At 38.7% G+C, this 18,114-nt stretch overlaps 2 pseudogenes; one reads left to right on the top strand and one right to left on the bottom strand.

Moving 5' to 3' along the window:
* Positions 1-726: 726 nt before the first annotated feature.
* On the top strand, positions 727-2,698 carry LOC122138120 (annotated as a pseudogene).
* A 3,122-nt stretch (positions 2,699-5,820) lies between these two features.
* Positions 5,821-17,954, bottom strand: LOC109083731 (annotated as a pseudogene).
* Between the last annotated feature and the right edge of the window lie 160 nt (positions 17,955-18,114).

The raw sequence follows: 18,114 nt of genomic DNA, 5'->3' as shown, positions 1-18,114 counted from the left end.
AAAAAAAATAATAGAAAATGTTTGTCATCAATAGTGACATCTTATGGACATTTTTAGAAACTAACATTAAAACGTCAGTCGGCCTAATAAGAATATTGATAGGACGTTTTATATAAAATATGCATCAAAAACAATGTGGTATTTATGGAGCTTTTTTTTTTGTTTGTTTGTTTGTTTGTTTTTTACTTTTTGTGTCCACTATGATAAATACAATAACAATATACAAGCCAAGTTATGATTCTTACTATGGCGAAGGTTGGTTCATGAATATTAATTACGCTCCGTGACGTTCTTCCAGTAGCCGACCCCAGCTGTTTGCTGAAGGCAAGTGGTCGCTAGTCGACTGGCGAATCAACAAATCCCGCTATGACAAAAAAGGCTTATAAATAAGTTCCCCAGGAAGGTTATCAAGCAACGCAAATACGACCTAATTAATAATAATGAGCAAAGCCTTTGCCCTAGTAAAATTTGATCTTGAATTTTGTCGTGATGTAATATTGCTGTGGTGTGGAGGGCGGAAGCTTTTGCTACAACACAGGCAAAGTCTTTTTTCATTCATGTAACATTAGTGCTCGCGCCACGACGCGTGGACTGATAAATTCTTCTCGCGATGGGGGATAGCGGTGGGATATGCGCTCAGAAAACTTTCTGTTTATGTATCAGCTGTGGCCATGATATTATTTGCGATCGTGAATGGTACCCTGTTGAAACTCCCTGTCCTTCGTTTCCCCGGGACTGATGAGGAAAAATCCATCTAAAAATGGGAGAGAAGTCGACGATGACTCAAAACCCCAAATTCAGATACGAAGACTGGGGTCCGACTTTCTTTTCTCTGAGGTTCATTAAAACCGTGCTCTCCGTGAACTGGTGCTCGCTGGGCCTGGAGGCGTTTGAGGGGCACGCGGCTCCGGACACAGCTTTATTCACCCTGGATGGACAAAAAACGAGCATTCATCGTTTTCTTAAAGGTATAGTAAATGTATTCTATATGATTATTATTATTATGTGTATAATTAAACTGACTGCATCAGTCCTAAGGTTCATTTCCAATTAAAGAAAAAAAATCTTGAACTGACCACAGTATTTAAAGGGATGTTACATCAAAAGATTGTTTTTTTATAGTCTAGGCAGTATTTAATGCAATTACATTAAAATTAATTAATGAATTAATTAGTAATGCATTACACCCAACACTGTTACTGATGCAGTCTTCTTCACAGGGAACCGTCCACTGGTTCTGAGTTTCGGAAGCTGCACCTGACCCCAATTCTCTACAAACTTGACGAGTTCAAACAACTTGTCAAGGACTTCAGTGATGTGGCAGATTTCCTTGTTGTATACCTTGCAGAAGCGCATGCAACTGGTAATGACAATATTTCAAAGAATGTGCTGTTGTTCTGATGCAGTAGTAACAATATGGGCTGATATAACCTTTGCATAGAATACACTGTAGAGTACTTTACATATAGAGCACTAAGTGATAAATGTTATACAAATAGCAAAATTCCTCTGTTTTCTTATAGATGCTTGGGCCTTTGAAAACCACGTTGACATCAGCGTGCACAAAAACTTGGAGGAGAGACTTGCTGCGGCCCGGACCCTGGTCAAAGAGGACCCCCTCTGCCCCTGTGGTAGTGGATGAGATGACCAACATCACTGCCAGCAAATACGGAGCCCTGCCTGAGCGCCTCTATGTCGTTCAGAGTGGGAAAGTTATCTATCAGGTGAGTGTTTTTGTAATGTAGACAAACTGCACAGTGCACACAGTACAGGAAATGCCTCCAAAGCCTTCATAACGGCTCTCGTGAGAGCAGTAGAGAGTTGCTAGTGAAAGCTTTGGAACATAGGCACTGCTTTTGGAAAGCAGTGAAAGCTCTTGGCCAGAGGTTTTACACACTCTGTTCCTCTTGTAGTAAGAGATTTCTCGTGGTTTATAAAGGTGAAAGGTTTGGAATGAGCTGAACAGCATGAGGCAAAAGGTTTTATAGTCGCAATTGGTTCTGTTCTTTTGCTTTTGCTGCATTTTTGAATGCCAGTGTTTTGTATAGTCTAAATATATTCATCAGGAAGTCCACAGTATGGAGGGATTTTCACACTCGTTTTTATTCTTCCTAACAGGGTGGCATTGGACCTTGGGGATACAACCCCTGAAGAGGTCGAAAAGTTCTGGAGAAAACTAATTAAAAGGGAAAAAAATTTAAGTTTTCTATCCATGATTGCATTGATATATTTGCACTTTTCTGAAATTCCAGTCCTTGAACTCATTTTCTGAGTCCTTGTGTTTGCTTGTGACAGATACAGATTAAACCAGCTGGTCTCTGTACCTTGATGTTTCAAACACAGGGGGATGTAAAATGTAAGTTGGTGACAGTATCTTTAGCATATATTTTTCAATGGAATTTGTAACCAAATGGGTTTTTTGTAAACATTGATCTATTTTTTCTGCTTTAATGCAAATGCATAATTATCATACCAGCATTGTATTCAAAGACTATATAAATATCCATCAGCAGAGATTGTGAAGGGCATCTGTGCTTGTAAGATTTTTTTCTTAACTTGTGACTAAATGATGCTTACAGGGTAAAACTGTGTGAACTGTAAACTGATAATTCAGTCATTTGTTCTAAACAAATTTAGAAGCACGGATTTCACTGAATACTGTTTTCAACAACTATTCAAATAAACATATCATATCATATATCATACAGTGTATGTCAGTAGGCATGACAACTTTACTTCACATCAATGGCGTGTGCATGTCCTTCAGTGAAAAGCACATCTTGAACTGCTCTTTTATCCATACTTGACCAGACAAATATTTCAAAGAACTTCTTTTAAGCTGCACAGTTTGAACAATAACAATGTAATTTTCACAAAAAAATTATGTGGGGGGGGTTTTCATAACCCTTGCACAATATTTGAACCTTTGTTAAGCTGTAAAAGATGGAGAGGTCAAATGAAATGATGGAAGATCATATCAAATTATTAAATGTAAAACAAAAGACGTGCTGGATTTGGGACTTCTACCTGTTTAACCTTTAATGTAATTCAGACTGGAGCAATTCAATTCGGAGATATTCATGAATGATAAACAACGATCAGTTCCTGTTTTTAGCTGCAAGCTTGACCTTACCCTATACTGCGTTTGTACTTTGGACTCGTCACATGGTGTATTTGGCAGTCAGGATCCTGTTGTTGGTTGCTCACAGAGCTACAGACTGATCCAAAGACAAAGTTTGACTCAAGACCCTGCTTTCATTCATTTAAAAGGGCTGCTAGAATAAATAATTCTAGAAGCCCTAGAATAAAAAAAATATTCTTAAGGACTAATGGTACAACTGGTTTATTAAAACAGCTAAACATGGATGTGCAAAGCTTTTTATATTCACCACAGGCTTTAAAATGTCTTTGTGTCAGTTATATGCAGTAAATGATTGATTTATATCTTTTTTTTATCGTGACCTTTGATTTCCATCGTAATTAGAATGACAGTTCACTGTTTGCCACAAGATCAGGCAGCCAAGTCACAAAATGTAATCTGTTGAAATTTACCAAGCAACTATACTAAAAATATAATTTTAGCAATGTTGTGATGAGTTTAATTCTCAAAAGGGGGTGGGGTCTTCAAATATTTTTGGAGTCATTATTGGGCCTTGGAGTCAAATAGGTTGCAAAGCACTGGTCTAGTGCATGTTTACTTTAAAAAAAAAAAAAAAAATTGGAAAACATTTTCTGTGGGAACAGTCACTAATACCATGAGAGTTGCTGAGAAAGAAAATCACTCTTAAGGGCGATCACTGGTTTGCAGTTTAAGTGCCAGTTGGTTGGGCAAAACCTGTAGAGCTCTTATAAATCACTTGAGCCTCGCAGGTTGTGCATGACACCCTTGCAGCCCATTTGAGCCGTGTCCACTATGATCCTGCTGGACGTTTCGCAGAAGAGGAGAGCGAAGAGCTTTGTCAATGGGTTCTTACTACACGCTCTGCCTACTAAAAACATTACATGCATTGTGCCATGAGTGAAAACAAGACAGAGGCTTGAGACAATTTGGGGAACAACTTTATATTACATTGAAACTGGTTCACTGATTCAAAGAGAATGATTTACATGGAAATCAATTGGCTGGATCTCGGCCCTCTGGAGAGATGCTGCCCTAAAGAAGTCGGGGAACATCAACAGCTTTACATCATTTTCCAAAGTTAAAATCATTTCACACTGAGCTTTCCCTTTTATCTTAAAAAGTGATTTGATGGAAACTGAAGGTAGGCTGAAACGCTGCTTTCCTGCTTGAATTAGTATAAATGACTGAAAAACATAAGACAAAAATCCTCAAAGGAGCCAAATAATTTAGTAGTCAATATATAAACAAGCCCATTCAGCCCACAGTTAAAAGTATGATGCACAAGCTAACAAAAGCAGTGCAAAACAACTACTAAAAAGTAAAACTATGTCCAAGTGTCTGTATAAATAGAAGATACCATTCTAACTGTAGTATGACTTTGATGTCGCTCAAATGAAACCTAATACAAAACAAATCCAAACACACTAGAGTCTGGCTTACAAAAGCAACAGGACGACGCCTTTAAACCAACATCAAACCATTTCAGAGCTAAAACAAGAGGCACATGGGAGGGATTTACATATATATAAAAAAAGAAAACATGATATGGGTTATCTATGGACCCATCCAGACACGTAATCCAGTCACCCGCCTGAGGAGCTCTGAGAAGGTCTCATAGGTAGTATGTTTGTCGGGGTCAGCATCTGAGAGGATCAGCGTATCATTCAGTCTTCACCAAAGATTGAGACAGCAGTTAAATTTCAGAAAAATAAAAGAACTTGAAATCAGTGCAGAAAACAAAAAAAAGTCCTCTTCACGACAGGACCCGTCAATGCAGTTATTCCTTAAAAGCAGCTGCTTATAATGCTTGAAGACAAAAATGACAGTGCACAAGTAAAATACAACTGGGAGTCTTTCCCATTCAGAAAAGACTGAATTCTCTCACCACTTGATGCGTTTCGTTTCGCTGGAGAAAAAATAAAAACAGGTCATCGAAAGGCAATAAAATATTCACAGAATTCAAGGCCACGTATGAGAGTTCAGTGTTAAAAAATCGGAGGAAGTTTCGTACGTGTAAACCATGCTGAAAGTTGGACGTGGATGTCGGATTTCGAGAGAGAGAGCGAACTGCGATTATTCCTCTTCGGCACAAAATGTACACACATCCAGCGATTATGTCAGCAGTAACCATACTTTTCTTCTTAATGAGAGATGGCCTCTGAGGGGAACAAGAAAACTAAAAATCCAGGAGCACTGAGTCACATTTAGATCTTCTGATCGTAATAGAGGAGAAAAGATTTGCTAGCCATTTAAAAAAAAGAAAAGAAGTAACAACAAAAATCATTTTGATATTGCATGAGACCACTTGTGAGGACGCAGGGCAGTCCCACCCAATTCCATTTCCTGTACATGTACTCTGTCTATGTCATCGATGGCCAACTGTGAGTTTCCAGCAGAATGGAGCAAACAGACTGGCATCAGACCGCTCATGGTCATGGAAAGGAGAGTACTGCCTGTAAAGACCGAAAGAAACAAAAAAGTTCGTAATGGCACATTGTTAAGCTTCATAGCTAGCTAGCAGTTTTAAAAACATCTATAATCCCCAAACTTCTTTTGAAATACAGATTTGAGACTATGATTTTAAGTTGATACACTTTAGTAGGGGTTTTATTCTTCTGATCAAATAATTTTTTTTTAAATAAAACCATTTAAAATTTTCATGATTTAATTATTAGCTTTCCATCCACTCACAAACCCCAGTTTGGGAAACCCTGTCATAATATATAACATAAAGGCATGTAAAAGTTGCTGAATCTTACATTCTCATTCTGGAAGGAGTGAAGGTAGCTGCCCTCCTACATCTTCATCCTCCGGGGTCCCGGGTGGATTGCTCATGCCACTCATGTTGTTAGGAGAATTCTGATGATGAGATGTGAAACTTAGTTGGAAACTTCTCATATAGGATAAAGTGAATAAGACTGTTGCAGGGATGACGTATTTATCTATTTTTGGCCAACCTGGAAGTTACCATCACCCTAGTTCCAAAACAATTTTCCATTAGCTTCAACATCAACACCACTAGGTTTCTGAAAACTCTTTCGATCTTATTTTAAAATCTACAAGTTTGAGTTAGAATAGTTTGTAAGAGTGCGAGTACAAACACAACAAGCTGTAAAATCTGAATAAAAAGTCAACCTCTGTAGTTCAATTTTTTCTTTCTCTTTGGAGTGTTACAAGCTCTTGGTGCATAAAGAAGATCTGTAAAGTTGCAAAGACTAAAGTCTCAAATCCAAAGAGATATTCTTTATCAAAGTTAAGACTCTGCCACGCCTCCTAAAACGGCTCGTTCTAACGCCCCCAAATATCTACATCACTATGTGGAAATATTTGCGTAATGCCGCCCAAATGTATACGCAAAGAAAGAAGGCATGGTTTCAGTTATCGCAGTTAGTGTTGAAGCATCCATATCAGGGTGATGTTGTGTGTATCGAGGCGAAAGCAAAAGCACTTTATTTGGCCTTCTGAAAGTAGATGCATTTAGGAAGCTTCAAGATTACTTACAACAGAACAGCAACGCATTTTATGGACGACCGTTTCATGAACCTAGGAGAGGAGGTAATTCTGACTTTGCTACAACATTCTGGCGCTTCTGAATCAGCTACTGTAAGTATGTTTTGTTATTGAAGTATTTGCTACTGACTGTTCAAATGCAGAGTTTTGCGCATCGTGTGTGTGCGTGTGTGTGTGTGAGAGAGAGAGAGAGGGCCACACTTTGGAGTCAGCTGTCTTAACCGTCAGTGGCTTGTGTACTGCAAACACATACGAGCATCATCACTGGGTCTGTCACGCGACTCTGTTACCGTTTCGGGCTTGAACTGATGGTAAAACTAAGGACATTTTTAACTGTCTTTACATTTATTTTGAAAGATGAAGCTCGGGATTATGGAAAGGGGCGTTACATTTCCAACGAGTGCTTGGGGTGTTCATCCAATCATTATGCACTATGAGTCAGTTGGCCAATCAAAGCAGACTGTGCTTGTCAGAAGGAGGGACTTTGTAGAAAATGACACATTTGAGAGAGGCGGGGCATAGAGGCTCACAATAATGAACAGTATTTGAAAAGTAATGTGTTTTTTGAACATTAAAGCATGTCAACATATTCTGTTACACCACATACACAAAATAATGATCTTTAAAAAAGCATCATATGACCCCTTTAACCAAAACCCCACTGACTTCAGGATGGAACCGGAAGTGCAAAAATGCTTACTCATTTCCATGTTTTAGGACCCACTCCTGCAGAATTCTATTAAATATTCTTGAAATACATCCAATTCTGACTCCAACAAAATATAACATTGGTGGTCTTCAAATACTATTAGAAAGATTATAATCACCTTTGGAAGTCCATCCAGATCTCCTGAACCTATAAATGCAATATAAAGATTAAAAAAAAAGTTTTCAAATAGATTTAAGTTTTTATTTTAAATATAACCATGTGTTTTTACAGTAGCTTTACCTCCGTTCATATGCATCGGGTCCATTCCTGCCATGGCCCCTAGGGGGCCCTCAGAGCCTGGGCCTATGGGAAACTGGACAAAACCAGCGAAAAAAAAAATTAAAATTATTCTGACATGTTCTGTCATCAGACAGTAATGATGAAAAAGGGTAACATGAACACAGCCAAGGGCACTTCTGCTGCGCTAATGTACTACACTAAGCAATTTCTGAATGGTGTGCCTCTGAGAAATGAGTCAGCAGGTCTGTCTCTTACACTGTTGCGACCTCCACCTCCTGAGTTGATCATGGTGTACAGGTTTTCACTGGAGTTGTTGGAGTCTGAGGGTGAGAGAGGTTTCATTAATGGGATGGAAATCTCTGCATGATCAGTTAAACAATCAATATTCTGCTTTAGGCAAAGTCTGGGGTAATTCTGACATCTATGGAAATCAGAGTTCAACTAAATCCAGTTGAGAAGGATATGAAAGACTCTCAGCTGATTTACAGTGTTTTCTGAACTGAATGTGTGGCAAACAGACCTGCTGGACTAGGGACAATTCCAGGTGTTCCTGGAGGCCCTCCTCCTTGTGGACCCTGGAGGAACAAATGGATTACAGCTTTAAAGTAATACTCCAAAGTCTTTATGAATTATTATAGTAATCAAATGTGCAGTAGATGAGTAGATTTTTTTTTTGTTACCCCATAAGCACCAGGAGATGGTGAGGAATATGGCATCTAAACGAAAACAAAAGGAATTATGTTTGGGAATGTAGTATTTTATTACAGAAATAAATGTAATTACAGTTATAAAATACTTCAAATTAGAATATATTACATTGTTGGCATTTGGATTTGGCCATGGTGGTCTGCCATTTCCAGGCCCCCTACAAAACACAAATAATGTGGACGAGTATTCAGTTTCCATTTAATCAGTCATTTACATCATTAACTACTGTTCACAAATTTGGAGTTGGTAATAATTTTTAAGAATTCTCTTATGCTCACCAAGGCTGCTTTTTTTATTAAAAAAACAGAAATATTATTACAACCTAAAATATTACAACAGAAGAAACACTTTAAAATGTAATTTGCTCCAGTGATGTCAAAGCTGAATTTTCAGCAGCCATGACTCCAGTTTTCAGAGTCACATGATCCTTCAGAAATCATTTTAATATGCAAATTTGGTGATCAAGATATTATCAATTCAACAAAACAGTTGTGCTGTTTATTATTTTGATACATTTTTTAGGATTCTTTGATGAATAAAAAGTTAAAAAAAACAGCATTTGCTGGAAAAAAAAAACTTCTGTAACATTATAAATGTCTTTACTCAAATTTAATGTGTCCTTGTTGATTAAAGACATTAATTTTATTGAATTCTTAATGACCCCAAACACTATTGTCACAAAAGGTCCTACATGTTCACTCCTGGCATGCCAGGGCCCATTGAGTTGTGTGGCGGTCTCATCCCTCCTCCGAAACTCTGGGGGCCGGGGCCCATGGGACCCATTCCTCTAGGAACATTCATCCTATCCACCCTCCATATAGATAAAGAAAAAATAAATCAAATAAGTTTAGGTCATCTGCAGCTTTAAAATATGTTAACTTAAATATACTCATAACTCATGCTCACCCTGTAGTCTGGGATCCATGTTTGGGAGCATTGGCTGGGCGGCTGGAACTCCACCTGGGGGCTGGAAAAGTGTCGGTACACATTTTAACATCTATTTTGATTATTAATTTTTTTTTATTGGACATTTTAATTAAAGCTACAAAAGCTGACATCAAGACCACATTGATGAACTCACCTGGTTGCCCATTCTGATGGGGGGTCGTGGTCCCCCACCAAAGCGAGGTGACATGAAAGGCTGCAACACAAATCAACTGGTCAGAAAACTGTAACAATGACATTTTGTCTGAACCTAATGAAGTTGCAAAGATGCCTCGGAGAACACAGGGGAACCACAGCTCAGCAGAGCAGGCTAACAGGAAGACGGCGAGAGAGAAACAATACAGAGGGCAGAATCAGTCAAATGAAATAGCCCGTGAATAGACAGGAGCCGCTACCTGGCCGTGGGGTCCCATCATGCTGTTAGGGGGAGGAGGAGCGTGAGGGGAGGCCTGGGAGCCGGGAGGGCCCTAAGAAAGTGAAGAGACCACATGAGAGGAGAGCAGGAGCGAGAGACCAAGCAAGGGAAAGGTGGCAAGTGATAAAAAGGGCAATGGAGAGACAAGAAAGAAAAAAGAGAGAGTCATTAAAGAGCTGGAAAGAGAACAACACCACAGAACGCATTGAGAATCATAAGTGACTGGTGGCTGAACAGATAAACTCACACTGAAAGAGCAAAGCACTTGGACAAATTAAACAAATGAATCAATGAGTGAACACAAATAAACATTTATGAAGAATTCAACAGAAGCAACAGAATTTGAATAGAGAAAGGCAATACTGGAGCCAACACTGAGTAGTGAGATCTGCCCCATCATTCCCCTGTTTTTTTACTTAAGGGGGTCCTATTATGCTCTTTTACAAAGTCTTGATTTTGTTTTGGAGGGGTACTAGAACCGAATCTCATACTAGGTTGTTCGAAAAACAAATAATTTTTCACATATTTTACATTACTACAACACCTCTCTCCCCAGTCTGGCATGATCGGCTGAAATAGTTTCCTGTACCAAATGAAGTCCCGCCTTCTGAAATATGAATTGTGCTTCACATTTCCACTCAATCTAATGTTAACCTAGAGAAATGTGCACTGTTCAAGTGTCTGTGTGGAGTGTGGAAGCTGAATATTAGCGCTCACTTCAGCACAGATGCAGGCTCCGGTGCGCTCACATATTCTTAAAATACTCTATCATTTTGGTCATACAGATAAGAGATCTGTAAAGACTCCACATTTATTTGTGTGCACTCACAATAACGACAAAACTTGCTTGTGTTAAAATAATAAAAGCATACTGGATGCGCTTTCTGCCATCTCAGCCTCTGTGAACTTGAGCACAAAAGTCGTGTATATCTTTGCCTTACAGACATTAAAAATATATAACTATAGAGAGTGAAATGTCTACTTTCAAATGAACCAATTCAAACGGAAAACTATTCTCAGATTATGCAATCCGTATGAAACACACAGGCGCATCCACTTTTGCGGGACGATGACAAGTCAGTGTCGCCGACTTCATCTCTTAAACCGAAACAAAGAAAGCACTTGTTTTATCACTGAATTATTAAAATGTTAATGCAGCCTCCTTACTGTTTTTCCCTGACACATTCATAACCATTACTTCTGCGTTGCGCTGTGGCAAGCTTTATGCATGTACTTGAGCACTTATTAGGCAATGTAGGCAGTTTAAGGCTCATTATAATATATACACATACATGTAATAATAACAAAAATAATAATACATTTGTATAACAGCTTTTTAAAATCAAGAGAAACATTAATTCACTGTGACCAAACGTTTGACTAATAGTCTATGCAGGGTTTGGATCTGTGACATCTTAAAAATATCTCACAAGACATGAGGTTTAGAAAGAGGGTGATGATCTAACCTGGAAGAATCCAGGGGGCATGGGTCCACCTGGCATGCCATCTCCTGGTGGCATGTTCCCAAGAACAGGACTGGGGGCTGCTGCGGCACTCTGTGGGCACAAATCGTTAAGAAAAAACAAAAGATCAGGACAGATTAGATGGGGGGGGAGGGGGGGACACCTGTATATCTTATGTACAGATTTTTTCCCTAGGAAAAACAGATTTATTCCACAAGTAGAAAATGTAGCTTAATGCATTCTATCACTCATAAATCTGTGCTCTTAACAGCAAGCAATAAAGCCAATGGCATAGCCACAACTGACTGGTGTAAAATCAAATTTTTTAAGGTCTACAAAACCAAGAGGGAAAGAACTCGGTTTCAAAGCACAACAGGGATTTGATCATGCATATAAATGGCAGTGGAAAAAGCACAGTTTGGTCTGCTGCCTGTCACACTGCAGCCTGAGTTAACCGAGCAAGGCTTTTCAGAGAGCACTGTGAAATACCACAGGAAGGAGGTAGAAAGAAAGAAGAGCAGCTGACCCTGATAGAACAACACAGATCAGAACCGGCCAATGGGAAGAGTCAGACCGAGACTGATCCACAACAATGGAGCAGCTACGCTTTTCATTCAGACTATTCAAGTTCACAGTTCAAGGGCCATCGATATAAAGGTCGATCCTAATCACATTCTTAATAGACACAATAGATATTTTCTAAACATATCATTCAAACCTTATCAGTGTTATGGTTTACTAAAAAAAAGGGAACAAAAGTCATTGCTAATTGAAAAAGCTAAAATAAAATATAAGTATTACATGAAATTAAATTGTAAATATGATTTCAATATGTAAATATTTCTTAAGAGGAATAGTTTTTACTAATAAAGAAACATCATAAACGTACATCATAAAAATACTAAAACTTAAATTAAAATAATACTGAAAATAAAACCCCACTTCAAAATATTAATAAATAGCACTGCAGTGCATGTTATTCCAAAGAAAACTAAAGTTTGTAGTAAAATTCATTGATTTGATCCATTTCCAAAATGACTTTTCTATTTTGGCTGACCTCACCAAGGCTGCCATTTCCTGTTTCGAAGGGTGAGCAATTCAACAAAAAATTCTGGAAAAGAACGCCTACTTTTCATGATCCAATCAATTCTCAATGGACAAAATCAATTTTCACCCTTCCTCCTCTTGCTGAGCATCTTATTTCACTTGGAAAATCATATTACTTAAGTGAAATGGGTGGGAATGTCATTTCATGTCACTTTAGGATTAGCTAAAATTTCTCATAACCAAGGAAAATCCTCCAAGTTAAGCCAGGGAAAGGTTCCTGGTTGCCCTACCCTGATGACAGCCCTCCTTCGGCAATCTAACATCATTATATCACCAAAATGCCCTGAAACAACAAAACAAATCCAACACAGTCCTGCTCCACACAGCTCGTCCTTCCCTCACTCTCCAAGTTCGCTTCCATGCTCCTCGTTCCATCTGTCTCTTCCCTCCTTTTCAATCTGCCTACCGACGGGCTCCATGACAGCCATCAATCACTCTCCATCCCCCACCGCAGCCCGAGGGGGAGTGTTTTTCCCCTGACACAGCATGAAGACAACATGGCCACTGTTTAAAGAGGGCGCAGCCTCCTCCCCCACCCTCTGGAGAATAAGAGAGCACAGACCTGACGCCACGGTCCCGACCACAGCTGGGCACAAAAGGCAGGAGACTGCGGCGATCACACGATGACTTCAAAACATAATGCCCTATAACACTCCTGAAGATCCAGCCACGCTGAACATGCAGCTAATTTTCACATGGCAGATAATGTTTCATATATCCCTATATGGCAGCATCTTTTCAGATTAGGATGTCTAGACAGAGAGAATGCAAGGGTTTGATTTTTAGACTCGCTGCATATGACCTCTGACCTGTGGCCCCTCACTAAAGCTTGCGGCTAGACATCAGCGATGTCAGCCATATATTATTGGTAGGAAGCTAAAACTGGAGATTCTGGCCTAAGAGTTGCATCATTCCTATATAAGCTGTTGGGAAAATGCATAGAAATGAGAGATGCTACAATTTGCATTTCATGGAAAACTAGGACTTGGCTTGCCTAAAAATTATTTGATTTGATTTGTTAGTAACTTCATGCCACTGTAAAGGGCTTCTGCCTACAAATCCATTTGTTACCCTGAACCACAAAATCAGTCATAAATAGCATGGGTATATTTGTAGCAAAAGCCAACAATACATTGTATGGGTCAAAATTATAATTTTTTCTTTTATGTCAAAAATAATAAGGATATTAAATAAAGGATCATGTTCCATGACGATATTTTGCAAATCTCCAACCGTAAATATATCAAAACTTAATTTTTGATTAGTAATATGCATTGCAAAGAACTTCATTTGAACAACTTAAAAATGTTCTCAATATTTTGAATTTTTTTTGCACCCTCCAGATTCCAAATATTGTCCTATCCTAACAAGCCATACATCAATGGAAAGCTTATTTATTCAGCTTTCAGATGATGTATAAATCTCCATTTTTTTTTAAAATGACGCTTATGAATGGTTTTGTGGTCCAGGGTCACAGGGTCAACATTTTAAAAGTGCCACATAACACAATTTTGAAATATTTATCAATAATAAGAGCTGTCCTGGCTTCAATCTTTGTGAAGATGCAGACCGTAATTTCCAATCAGCCGAACATCATGTACATGAAAAAGCTGATCGTCTGAGACACGTACCATCTTTGTCTAGAAACAGTGATGATTCCATGGAAAACCCTGCTGACCATCACTGCTATTGTAGTGGTGATTACTACATCCTTCACACACGACACTGTACACACTTCCTTATTATAAAACACAGAGACTCTTCCAGAGTCTGCAAGATTCACAGGCACATGAAATGCAATTTTGTCCTCTAATCTGCATACATTATGGAAACAGTCTGTGTGTTTCTGTACTCACATAGTCATGGAAAGCCTTGGCCTCGCTTGAATGTTCGCATGTGTCTCTCCTCTCAGGAGCTGCACAGTAGAGGTCCCAAAAGACACTGGGTAAAGAAAAAGTGGTCAAATAAGCCTGCATGTGCCCATGGTTTCTTGCAAAAAATGATTGCATCATTTACTCATTTTCGTGTCATTTAAAACCTCTACAAGTTTTGCTTCAATGGAATAAACAAAAAACATTTGCAATAACAATGAACCATACAATTTAACAGCTGTGTGTGGTAAAAGATTTTCACTGAATAACATAAATTTCAGTCTGTTTCTTGCATAAACATATGGTTTAAAAAATGGGTCAACTATACACTCAAAATACTCACCACCACCAGGAATGCAGGAACCCAGGAGGGTCTCCCAGCGTGATATTCTTTTCCCATCGGATCTAAAATGGACCATAAAATTATCAAATATATATATATTTTTAAATGCAGTCTATGAGTGCATAGACCTGAAATACTTTTTTTAATTTTAATGTTTACAAGTGCGTGTCTGTAAAAAAAAAACAAAAGTATGGTCCTCCACTGAGATTGGGGTCCTTACTTCTGACAGGAAAGTCTGCGCTGACTTCTGAGCACCAATGTGTAACAGATACTCATAAACATACAAAAGCTAACCTGCAATAAAACAGAGAGAATACAATATTAAGTTAATAAAACAAAATTAATAAAAAAGGCATAATATGGCTGGTGAGGATAAATTCAAGAAATCAGTACTGTGTGTCACACTCCTCTCTGGTTTAAACTTAAACTGTCTATAGTAAAAATTAATGTACTATCCAAAGAAAATATTCATTATATTGAGCAAAAAAAATACTGATTTAAATATTTAATTTATTAATTTTTTTTATGATTCATAAACCCCCCGTTGAGCAAGAATGCATCTCAAAAACATGCAAAATGCATAAAAACTAAACAAAAGACGGGACCCAATCCCCTCCAAGACTGGCGTCTGAGGCTAACGTTAAATGAAACAAGGAACACTGAAGCGCCCGTCCCGCATGCAGAAACTATTTCAAATGGCTGCATTCAAACGTAGGTGATTTAAAAAGGCACGGTTTTTATTCTGGATCACATCACAATAATCAGAGGCGAAAGCTCTGTGCCATGGGGGACCCCAGAATGGCGCACGGACGGGCACTTTCGATTCAACGCTCTCACGACAAGCCTATAGCAGCAGCAGCATACGCTCCATATGCAGCCGTGCCTATACTGCCCTAACAATAGGCTACATCCAACACAATAAACACACGCACGACGGCCGATGTTCAAAAAGACCTTTACTTTTCCCCGAGCTTGACCATCCGATGGGCACGACGGAGCTTTTGCCTTTAGGAAAACATGTTTTTTTTTTTGTGCACGGGAGAGTCGCCCGCGTTCCCTTTTCCTCTATTTTCGACAATTCATCTGTCACTGCTCCAGGTTCGACTGCACAAACTAAACACACTGACGCCTTCTCAACCAACCTTGACCACTGGGGCGGGGGGAACGCTGTCGTTTGATTGACAAGGGCCAGTGACCAATGGCAGGGCGCCATTTCTCTTGCGTGATGCCCTGCAGTGACGTAAGCTCGGTGACCAAATAGTTTCCTTTCTCCAATTTCCTGTGATTCTTTAAAGATAGGTTGCATTAAGCGCTCCACATTAATTAGCCCTGTATTTGTTTTACTATGTTGCCTTAATGGGTTGCATACTATGATAGTAAAACTGTGCGAAATCGCAATACAAACAAGAAATTAAGCTGAATCATTCACTGATATGTAGCCTATTATTATGTCTTGACAATTATTAAAATAGGCTATTAATTAAAAATAATAATAGTAATAAAAATAATTGTAACGTAAAACGCACCATTAGACATATTTTCTTATTTATTTGCATTCATATTTACCTTTTCAGTTATTTATATGCAATGTACTTTTCATCAAATTACATCTACACTCTTTGCGATAAATTTAGATGCTTGGAGTAATAAAAGGAGCATATGTCAAGATAACATGTGTTAGAGTGTTTATGCACTGGCTTCGTGTTTTGTTAAAGGTTTGTTAAGCAAATTTTTTTAAACTAACTTAATGATTAAAACACTACACACGTAGATTATTTTTTGTTTCTTAATATTTTTTCTAACTACAGAAACGTTGTTAGCTTATTCCAAACTATTTTCCATAAGGTCAGAGTTGATCGTGTGTAATGGAATCAGTCTACCTCACAAAAAGTTTCTGGGCGGCACTGTAACTCAAATAGGGCTTATGTGAACAGTTTCCGAGCGCAGTGTGGACATTTGTATATGATTGGGAATATGAATGTCTGTTTATTATTTTCATACGTTTTGCAAAGTTTACGTCTGTCACGCAGACAATTGTTTCTTTCTCTTCGTGCAAATGAGAGTGGTTTGACATCTATTCATGTAAGTTGCTTGACTTTTTTGTCATTACCAGCCTCCCCAAATCGTATTTTAGTTCAGACGCATTTCACACTTGGAATGCGACAGAATAGCTAAACATGCTATGCAAACTTTGGAAAACGTAATCATTTGTTTGCAATACAATCAGCCAGCATGCTCGTACGGTATTGTGAGATATCATCCTAGCCTACTATATCCTGTAGGTTTTTTTTTTCTCTTTATTAGAAAAAACTAGCTAGGCGCATATATTAAGATCCAGTCTTTGACTAATTTAACGAGGATAGTCACTTTTATACCTTGTCTGCAGCTCACCCCCAATGAAAATAATACATGAATATGAAAGAGTAGGACGGCTGTGAGTCACACAACAGGTCTACATTACTTCCAGTCCAGTTTCTGTTGAAGGTCGTTTTCGTCTGACACGTATGACCAGGTTCTCGTGGGCTTGCGCGTGCTTTACACGGGCATAACGGCACACTGATTATTTGATGTCATTGGTTAAATTTGTATGCTTTTCAATAGGAACTTCCCTCTGGCCAACTATACGGTATGAGCTGTAATATGTTCTTACATATCTCTGTAATCGCTGAATTTGGCTGTGCCCAGCTTTATTCTAATGACAAACATAAAACGATTTAAGCGTATTAATCGCTATGGCACGTCGTTGTAACAGTTTACAAAAAGGCTTTTGTTCAGTATATAATCTATCAGGTTGCACGGCATATCAATTGAATGATTATTGCAATTCGCACAGCTGGATGATCCTCCCAAATAATTATCCTGGTGTTTGTAAATATGATCTTGTGATTTTTATTTAAGTTACATAAATTATTTTTATTCATACTCAGTAGGCCCTGTACTTATCTCTTAGGCTCTGCAGCACCGAGTCATTCCAACAGGAATTTTCTTACGAATTATAACACTGTTGCAAGTGTTGACACTTTCAAGCAGATTTTTTTTTTTACAGTGAACTGGTGGACTGACCTCCTGTTGAACTGATGGAGATTGCATGTGGCTTATGAAAACATGTAACACGCTCACTGTATGCTATAAAAGGCATTTGAAAACACACACAGTGTGTGTGATGAGTCTGTGGAGATGCGGACAGTTACCTGTCATGATAGTCATGCCCATTTTATACAAAACCACTTACACCCGAGGGCTATGGTCTTAAAAGCTAAATTTTCTGACCTTCCTGATATCCTTCAAGACAAGTGTAATATATCTAGCCCCAATGCTTTACCAGATGCTACATCTCGCACCCAAATATGCACACACAATAACACATCTCACCATGTAAGTTGCTCCAACAGAGCCCTTAGTCCTGGCAAATGAGCCAGGGATCCCATGCCGCTGGAAGAGCCCATGTTTTTCATGGGAAATGGAGAGAGCTGTCAGGAACCAAACTGAAGTAAAGATGAGCCAGATAGTCCTCCCTGCCATGCAAACTACTGTGGAGAGCTCAGTGCTGGGCAGCTGCTCAAGTGGATGGACTCCACTGCCTGCCTTTCTGTTCTGTTGTGAATGAAACCATTATTTGTTTGATTTGATTTTTTACCCTGTCAATGATCTAGTAACAACTATTCCAGCTAAGTAATTAAAA

This window comes from Cyprinus carpio, chromosome B8, assembly GCF_018340385.1.
Source record: "Cyprinus carpio isolate SPL01 chromosome B8, ASM1834038v1, whole genome shotgun sequence".
Classification (NCBI taxonomy): Eukaryota; Metazoa; Chordata; class Actinopteri; order Cypriniformes; family Cyprinidae; genus Cyprinus; species Cyprinus carpio.
The sequence above is the reverse complement of the archived record's forward strand: the minus strand, read 5'-3'. Positions and strand labels throughout refer to the sequence as shown.